Genomic DNA, 9,444 nt, shown 5'->3' on the forward strand with positions numbered 1-9,444 from the left:
GAGGAGCGCAGCTACTCGTATACCCTTGACCTAAGAACGGTCCTCCTCTATCGCGGAAGGTCGTCCTCTTCGACGGAGCACGCAGCTTCGGGAGGGACACACATGGAGCGGTGAGGGAGGAAGGGGACACCCGCCTAGCCAGCCAGATCAGCCGAATCAACCCTGGCGATCAATGGGGTGACAGACGTCGCAGCCAGATCGCCCTCACATCCTTGAGACTATCTTGATTGCCACTCCATTCCTGATTTTCACTGAGTACCAAATTCTAGGTTTGCAGTTTTCTGGGATTGATTGATTTCGCACTGATAAATATTTTGCAACTTCTTTCTGGCCTGTGTAGTTCCTGATAAGAAATCTACGAATTATTTTTCCTATATATGTGAAGCATCCTTTCTTCTGGCTGCTTTCAAAATGTCTTGTTCTTGGTTTTCAGAGTTTAATGATGTGTCTTTGCATGGATTTTTTTTAATTTTTAAATTTTATTTGTTCTAATTAGTTGTACATGACAGAATGCATTTATACATTTTGATAGATCATACATAAATGGAGTATAGTCTCTCATTTTTCTGATTATACATGTTGCAGGATTATATTGGTCATGCAGTCATACATGTACATGAGGTAATAATGTGTTTTACTCTACTATCATTCCTTCCCCCCTGCCCCTTCCCCTCCCTTCACTTCCCTCTACCTAATATAAAGTAACTCTATTCTTCCCTATCCTCCTCCCCTTATTGTGAATTAGCTTCCATATATTAGAGAAAACATTCGGCCTTTGGTTTTCTGGGTTTGGCTTATTTCACTTAGCATGATATTCTTTAACTCCATCCATTTACCTGCAAATGCCAGAACTTCATTCTCCTTTAAAGCTGAGTAATATTCCATTGTGTGTGTGTGTATGTGTGTGTGTGTATTCATTCATCTGTTGAAGGGCATCTAGGTTGGTTCCATAGTTCATAGCTATTGTGAATTGAGATGCTAAAAACATTGATGTGGCTGTGTCACTATAGTGTGTTGATTTTAAGTCCTTTGGGTATAAACCAAGGAGTGGGATAACTGGGTCAAATGGTGGTTCCATTCCAAGTTTTCTGAGGAATCTCCATACTGCTTTCCATAATGGTTGCACCAATTTGCATTCCTACCAGCAATGTATGATGCATGGATATTCTCAAGTTCACTCTGTCTAGGATTTACTTGGTTCCATGAATCTTTAGGTTTATGTTTCTTGCCAAAGATGGGGAATATTTGGGTATTATTTCAACAATTACCTTTTCAACCTGCACTTCTTTTCCTCTCCTTCTGGAATCTGATGAGACAAATATTAGATCTTTTGGAATAGTCCCACTAATCCCCAAGGCTCTCTGTTTTGTTTCCTGTCTTTATTCTCTCTCTTGATCATATTGTGTAGTTCCTTCCTGGGGTGCTGGGATAGAACGCAGGGCCTCACACATGCTAGCTCTCTCCCACTGAGTTACACCCCCAGTCCCAGATTGGGTAATTTCCACTGTTTTATCTTCTGGTTCAGTGATTTTTTTTTTTATTCTGTCATATCTAATCTGTTGTTAAGTCTGTTCACTAAGATTTTTAATTTAATTATTGCACTTTTCAGTTCTAAAACTTCCATTTGATTCTTATTTATATTTTATTGCTTTGCTGGATGCTTTCTTCTTTTTGTTTCTAATGTGTGTAATTGCTCATTGAGACACATTTATCAAGGCTACTTTAAAATCTTTTGTCAAGTAATTCTAACATTTCTGCCATAGCAGTGCTGACATGTATTGATTGGCTTTTTTCATTTAGTTTGTGATCTAACAGTTGTTAAATTGGGTGATTTTCAATGAAAATTGAATATCTTTATATTGTAATAAGACTCTGGATCTTATTTTAACCTATTTTAATTGGCTTTCTTTGATACTGCTATGGCAGGGGAGGATGGAGATTCTGCCTCACCTACTGGTAGGTGAAGGGAGAAGTACAGGTTCTTGCATTTAGTTCCCATAATACCTGAGGGTGGAGGTGTTCCTCCTTAGTGCTGAGCAAGGTAGAAGTTCCATTTCTCCATATGACACTCCAGAGGGGGAGACCTTATTTAACACTAGGTGATGGTAAAAGTCCTCACTCTCTATTAGGCCTCCCATGACACCACCCCAGGAGGGAGGGGAATGGGCATCTCTATTGCTGGGCAAGGCTGGAAGTCCAGGCTCTTTTATGGTCCCCACTTACACCAGTGGGTAGAAAGTTCATTATTGGCTGTAAGAAATCAAAGTTTCAGCTCCCTTACTAGTCTTCTTGTACACCATGATGGTGTGGTGTCTGGACATGTGCTTAACAGACTTGCCAGTTGTGCAGACTAGGCTTCCCAGGCAGTTTTTGTTGGGATGACTGGAGGTGGGGCTGCTTTTTTCCCACCCACCTCCTGTATTGTTTGGATGGAGCAGAGCAGTTATTGTCTAAAGGTTTTCTCTTTGCTAAGCTGACCTTTCCTGGTCCTTTGGCTAAAGAGAGCAGGCTTTTGTTGCAGATTTTTTTTCTTTTCTTGTCTGAACCCGTTGGCATTTAGAGTTGCCAAGTCTCCTTGAGCCCCAAGTCTGGGATGTATGAGGTAAAAAGAAAACTCAGAATTTATTACCTTGTTATCCCTTATGTCCTGAAGTCCCTAGCTACTCTTCTCTTCTTCTCTTCATCTTGTCAAAGTCTTCCTATATTTTTAATAAATCTTGTTCAGGGAGTTTTAACTGTACTTAGAGGAATGGGGACAAGTACATCTGCTCCATCTTCCCAGAAACTGAAGTTCTTCCTAGCATTTTTTAAAAGGCATATATGGCCATGTGATTCACCTGGTTAAAATCTCCAATGGCACCCATCAGTAAGGGTAATGACCAAATTATGCTGTATTAAAAGGTCTTCCAATGATATCGCTAATAAGTGGATGATGACACATAATAGGGGGTGGGAGGGGTTAGTGTTAGGATTAGAGTTAGGTTTAGGGAGGGGGCAAGAATGGAGGAAGGAAGGACTGTATAGAGGGAAAAGAGGGGTGGGAGGGGTGGGGGGGAAGGGAAAAAATAACAGAATGAATCAAACATTACCCTATGTAAATTTATGATTACACAAATGGTATGCCTTTACGCCACGTACAAACAGAGAAACAACATGTATCCCATTTGTTTACAATAATAAAAAAAAAAAAAGAAAAAAGAAAAAAAAAAAGCTCTTCCACAGCCTGGCCTTTACCATGATAAGGTACTATTGTGCCCTACCATGCGTGGGTGGTGATACATGTTTAACAACCAACATGGGGAGGTAGGGGGAAACTTAATGTGTAACATTTGCTGATTTCTCTGATGTAAATCCTACAATTGTGACTGATTTCAAGCTATGATGAAATCATGAAAAATGTAGAAAAATGCTAACAATTGACTCATACATCAATGCTGATTTATATTATTCCGTTCTTTTTCTTCATATTCCAGCCATTCCAGATTTCTTTAAGAGTGCACTACGCTCCCTCCAGCATCTAGTCACTGCTGCATGCTGTTCCCTCTGGAGCCTGCACAGTGGAATGCCACCTTTTCCCACAGTCCTCAGCTTGTGTGTGCGGGTGGTGGGGTAGGGAGCACGAATGCCAGCCTGCACCAGTTCACAAGAGCAATTGTTGAATTTCAGTAATTTTAAATACCGGCTGTTATAGCTACAAATCAGAACTTGTTTTAAGAGTTAGTTTAGATGCCTGTAATCCCAGCTACTCGGGAGGCTGAGGCAGGAGGATTTCAAGTTCAAGACCAGCCTGGGCAACACAGCAAGACCTTATCTCAAAGAACAACAACAAAAAAAGCTGATTTGGGGCTGAGGCTGTAGCTCAGTGGCAGTGAGGCACTGGGTTCAATCCTTTGCACCAAATAAAAACAAACAAATAAAATGAAGGCATTCTGTCCATCTACGAATACAAAAAAAATTTTTTTAAAGAGCTGGTTTTGAAACATTTACCAGCATACCACCTTACCCATTCTTATTTGTCTCACTGGCTCATTCTTCAGTCCTAAACCATTTCCTCTAAAAGGATTTCCTCTGATCCCCAAATTTGCTTTCTGCTTCAAAATACCCTGTACTTCCCCTTTCCTAAAATTCATTGGAATTATCATTAGTGGGCTGTTGTCTGACTACTACTACACCACATATTCAATGATGAAAGGAGTCTTTTACAAGTAAATACTTAAAATATCAGATGCCTTTTTATCTAGATCAGTATGGTGTAATAGACACACAGCAGGTTCTGTATTTTACAAATATCTCTTGAAGAAATCTGTGCATGCAAGAAATAAAACTAATGTAAGATTATAACCTATTAAATTATAAACTGAGTGAAATTATGAAGGATAATAGTCGTTTTAGGCTTGTGCAGCAGAATCTAGTATAGAGAATGCCATAGCCAATTGCCACAGTAGGCAAATCTCCAAAACAGAGATCCACACCTGGGGTTTTCATAACTCCATGGAACCATTGCTAAAATCACCCATTTCCTCACTATAGCACTGTAGTTTTACACAGCAAATAACTTGCAACTTCTTGCTGCTTCCTCTCTTGCATCCCTATAATCCCTCCCCACTAAGCAGAAAAACTTTTAAAAACTTAAATAAAATTATGTTAGTCTCCTACCTTAAATCCTCCAATCCTTCCCAGAAGAGCTGTAAGGAAATCCTACCTGACCTGGCATCAACCTGCCTCACTACTATCTCTTATCACTCTTCCCTGGCTCAGTAAGCTACATATTTATTCATTCAACACATAAACTGGGCACATACAACATACCAGCACTACTCCAGAAATTTTTGTTATCAATAAAAAAATCAAAATTCCTCTATCATGGTGAGGACATACAAAAAATCATAATCCCAATAAATAAATAAATGACAAAATATTTTAGAAGGTAGTCATGTGCTGCAAAGCAATGACATTTTGGTCAGCAGTAGACCCCATGTGACAATGGTCTAAATGATAATGAGACCCCCAAAATGACTATTGCTGAGAAAATGCATAGCAGATGAAAAAAACAAGATGAAAAACTGAAAAAAAAAAAAAAAGAACCCCCCCCCCCGCCAATTCACAGCCAAGGGGTTAGCTGAAGTTTTGTAGACTTCAACAAGCCCCTTAAAAAGTTTGAAAACATGGTTTGGTGTTGAAAGAAGTGGAAGAAGATGGCAACCAGTGACTTTTTATCTGATGACTAACCTCAGGCTGAAGACAAAGCAAGATCTCAAGAGATCACAGCAGACCTCAATGGTCTTTTCCTAAAGAGAAACTCCCCACTATGGATCAGCAAAGGTCAGATACTGTTAGCAGATTTTGGAGATGGAGGGAGCTTTTCATGAGATCCATGGCCCAGTATCACTGCATATGGGATGGCAAAAAAAAGTATCAAATGCACTGACCATTCAAGTGGATCCTGAAGGAAAAATTAAATATGATACCACTGCTAAATTAGGATGGTCAAAAGACAAGATCATTTGGACAGATATGTTAGTGCACACAAATAATCTCAGTGACTTGGGAGACTGAGGCAGAAGATGGCAACTTGGAGGCCAGTCTAGGCAATTTATCAAGACCCTGCCTCAAAAAAAAACCAAAAAAACAGGGAGGGGGCTGGAGATGTAGCTCAGTGGTAGAATGCTTGCCTAGCATGTACAATCCCCAGAATGTGTGGGGGAGGGGAGCCATTTATAGCAAAACATTCAACTGGCTCCAAAGGAGGTTATGAATGCTGATGATCTAAACCTGCAAAGAACCAATAAAGGTTCTATTAAAGACATAACAGAGAAGAAAATAACCTTAGAAAAAAATTTGTACTGTAGAACATTGCATCCATGCCAGTTCTTGGAGTTGATAAATTGGCTCCTGCTCAGTATATCTGATGCACAAAATCTCAGCAAGGAGTAACTTTCAACTCTGGAGCTAAAGGGAGATTTATTTGGATGGCAGAAAGATCCAATGGAGCCTTCATGATTAATAAGAAAATTCCCTGGGGACCTCATTCTCTTTCTGCACCTGTCATGAATTTTTCTGGCTGAAAGATAATTGTAAGGGAGAGAGAGAAGGGAAGATTCCTTGTGTTTCCCCCTGGAAAAATGAAGTGTTATACAATCCCATGAGACAAATGTCTGGCTGCTGAAGGAAAAAGATTACAGACAGTATCCATCAATGAAAAAATTTCCAAACTGGCTAAAGCTCTATACATTGCTTCTGAAGAAGGCTTTGAAACTGGAAATGCATGCCCACCTAGAGAGGAAAGATGGTTCAAGAAAAGGAGACACATGTGGGAAAGAATGGAGAGGCACGAGAGAGGGATGAAATCTGGCATGACGGCAAAAAGAGAAACAGCAATGAATGACTGAAATCCTTCCACAGCAGCTCCTGATAAGAGGTCAAAACTGCAGAGAAATTAAAATCAAGAATTCAGTGAAGAGTTGGGGTTGTACCTCAGTGGTAGCGCACTTGCCTAGCATGTGTGAGGCACTGGGTTTGATCCTCAGCACCACATAAAAAGAAATAAAACAAAGGTATTGTATCCATCTACAACTAAGGGAAAAAAAAAAGAATTCAGCGAAGTTATTGCTCTTGAGCCCAATCATCAGATTTCCAATGAAGTTCAGTGTGATCAAAGGGTCTTCAACCAATCCAAAGAAATGGGCAGTAGATCTGAAGGTGGAAAAGATGACATTTACAATGTTGATGATCCAGCTAGGAGAGGTGGTAAAAATATGGCCCAGAGCATTTATAGGCCCAGTAGAAAAATCTGGACAAGGTTTTGTAGGGTGATAACCTAGAAGCCAGAATAAAAACCAAGAGATTTGTTTCTGACAAATTTTCTGGCTTAGAAAATAGAGGAGTCAGGAAGGACCAGTTTAGTTTGAGGAAGAGACTTTTGGTTTGGACAAGATTTTGGAAGTCACCACTGTGACTATAATCAGCTTACCACTCACTCACTGAACCAGAGCAACTTCCAGTCCTGCAAACTCCTTTCACAGTAAGTGTCCTATACAGAGATGTACCATGTTTCATCTTTTATGCCTGGTACTGGGGATTGAACCCAGGGCCTTGTGTGTGTGTGAAGCAAGTGCTCTACCTTGAGCTAGATTCTCAGTGCTTTTTTTTTTTTTTTTCAGTTGTAGATGGACACAATTTTTTTAATGTATTTATTTTTATGTGGTGCTGAGGATTGAATCCAGTGCCTCACATGTGTGAGGCAAGTGTTCTACCACTGAGCTACAGCCCCAGCCCTCCCCAGTGCTTTTATGCTGCATTTTTATAGTACCTTTTCTATGTTTAGATATATAAATACTATTGTGTTATAATTGCCTACAGTATTCATTCTATACAGGTTTGCAACCTAGGAGCAACAGGCTATACCATCTAGCCTAGGTGTCTATGTATTAGAATATACTCTCTAGGTTTGTGCTAAATACACTCTATGTTCATCCAACAACAAAATTGCCTAATAATGCCTTTCTCAGAATGTATTCATGTTACTCAAGGCATGTCTGTCCATGTAAACAGATTGGGAAGCAGATCACCCAGGGTCATTGAAGCCACTATATGAACTTCAGCTTGAATGTCACTCTTCATAGAGACCTTACCTAATCATCCAAATCAATGTCACCGCCTCCTTCCCCCAATCTCATTATCTAGTTTTATTTTCTTCATAGCATTTATTGATGCTTAAGACTTCCTGATGTATTTATTTGATGACTTGTATATTATTTCTCCAGTAGGAGTTTGACTTCTTCATTGTAGCTTTCCTGTTTTAAAACAGGGCCTAGTACATACTCAAGACAAGAATGATGGATAAGTATGTCTTTAATACTTCAGTTTACTATGGGTTTCTAGTACTCCTGTTGGGGTCTGTAGGCACACAATAAATTAGTGACAGTTTTAACACAGAATCATTAAAAGTTGGGTTAAGAAAAACTGTAGGATTCCTATAATCCTTTAAGTTCTCAATTTTTTAAAAAAATATTTTAGATATTGATAGACCTTTATTTTATTCATTTATTCATATGTGGTGCTGAGGATTGAACTCAGGTGCCTCGCGTGCTAGGCAAGTGCTCTACCACTGAGCCACAACCCCAGTCCCAGTTCTCAATTTTTTATTTTCATTTTTTTGGTACCAGAGATTGAACTCAGGGGCACTTAACCACTGAGCTACATCCTCAGCCCTTTTTATCTTTTAATTATTTATTTGCTTTTTATTTTGAGACAGGGTCTTGCTAAGTAGCTAAGGGAGTTATTAAGTTGCTGAGGCTGGTTTTGAGCTTGCCATCCTCCTGTCTCAGCCTCCTGAGTTACTGGGATTACAGATGTCCACCATCATGCCTGGCTCACACAATTTTTCTCTTTCCAAGTTGGGTTAAAGTTGTGATTCTTGGATTTGCTCTTGTTTACGACTAAGAATACTCCATTACCCACCAATCGTCTTTTAAAAGAGAATATGGGGGCTGGTGTTGTGGCTCTGGTACAGCACTCTCGCCTGGTGTGAGGCACTGGGTTCCATCCTCAGCACCACATAAAAATAAATAAAAGTACTGTTTCCACCTACGACTTAAAAAAAAAAAAAAAAGAAAGAAAGAAAAAAAAGAAAAGAGAATATGTAAGATTGCAAGTAGACATTTGAAATTTAAGAATGATCTGCAAGGCTAGAGATGTAAAAGGGAAGCTTGGTCTAGACATGGAAGAGTTGCCATAAAGTACACACGTGCTTTGGCCAAGTGGGAATAAACAGTAAGAATACATGTCAGAAAGCCTCAGCAGAATTCAAGTTCAGCGACTACAGGTGGCCCACTTTGACTACAGTGCAAGGAGTGGAAAGAGGACAGAAATTAGGGAGGAAGGACCCTTTCCACTAGACCGATGAAGGAATGGGGATGTGCACTCAATATCTTAAATTGGAGTTGTGCACCTTACCAATGACCATTTGGGATCAACTGACACTATGGGCTGGCGGGAGATGGCACCTCCCATGCTTCTAGGCCTCCTCCGTTTCTGGTAGGAAGGTGAAGGCAGGGCTGCTCAGTTCGGCCTTGGGCAGGCCATTTGGGGGGTCTCCTTCCTCACCGCCGAGGCATTTCACCAGCATTTCCTGAACTAAAATCAGGAAACCCGACGGTGCCTAGGCCCTGGCAGGCCCCGGCCTCAGGCCTCGGCGGGTGACGGCGCCTCGGGCCTGGTTTGGAAGCGGGTCAGGGCGTGCGGAAGGCCAGAGACCGGCCCACCTCGCCTCTTCCACCGCCAGGCCTCACGAGCGGCGCTGTGGGCCAGGGCCAGGGCCAGGGCACAGGTCCTGGGCCGAGGCCGAAGAACCAGGCGCCGCCCCAGCCGAGGGAGTGCGGCCGCGAGCTTCCCAAGGGAGGGCGACGAGCGCGGGCCCTTCTAAACGTTTCCATCCAGCTTGCT

The 9,444-nt window shown here is 41.1% G+C and overlaps 1 pseudogene; it reads left to right on the forward strand.

The window, feature by feature from the left end:
* The first annotated feature begins 1,932 nt into the window (after window positions 1-1,932).
* Window positions 1,933-6,984, forward strand: LOC124982980 (SNW domain-containing protein 1-like; annotated as a pseudogene).
* Window positions 6,985-9,444: the final 2,460 nt, after the last annotated feature.

The sequence above is a fragment of the Sciurus carolinensis genome, chromosome 4, assembly GCF_902686445.1.
Source record: "Sciurus carolinensis chromosome 4, mSciCar1.2, whole genome shotgun sequence".
Classification (NCBI taxonomy): Eukaryota; Metazoa; Chordata; class Mammalia; order Rodentia; family Sciuridae; genus Sciurus; species Sciurus carolinensis.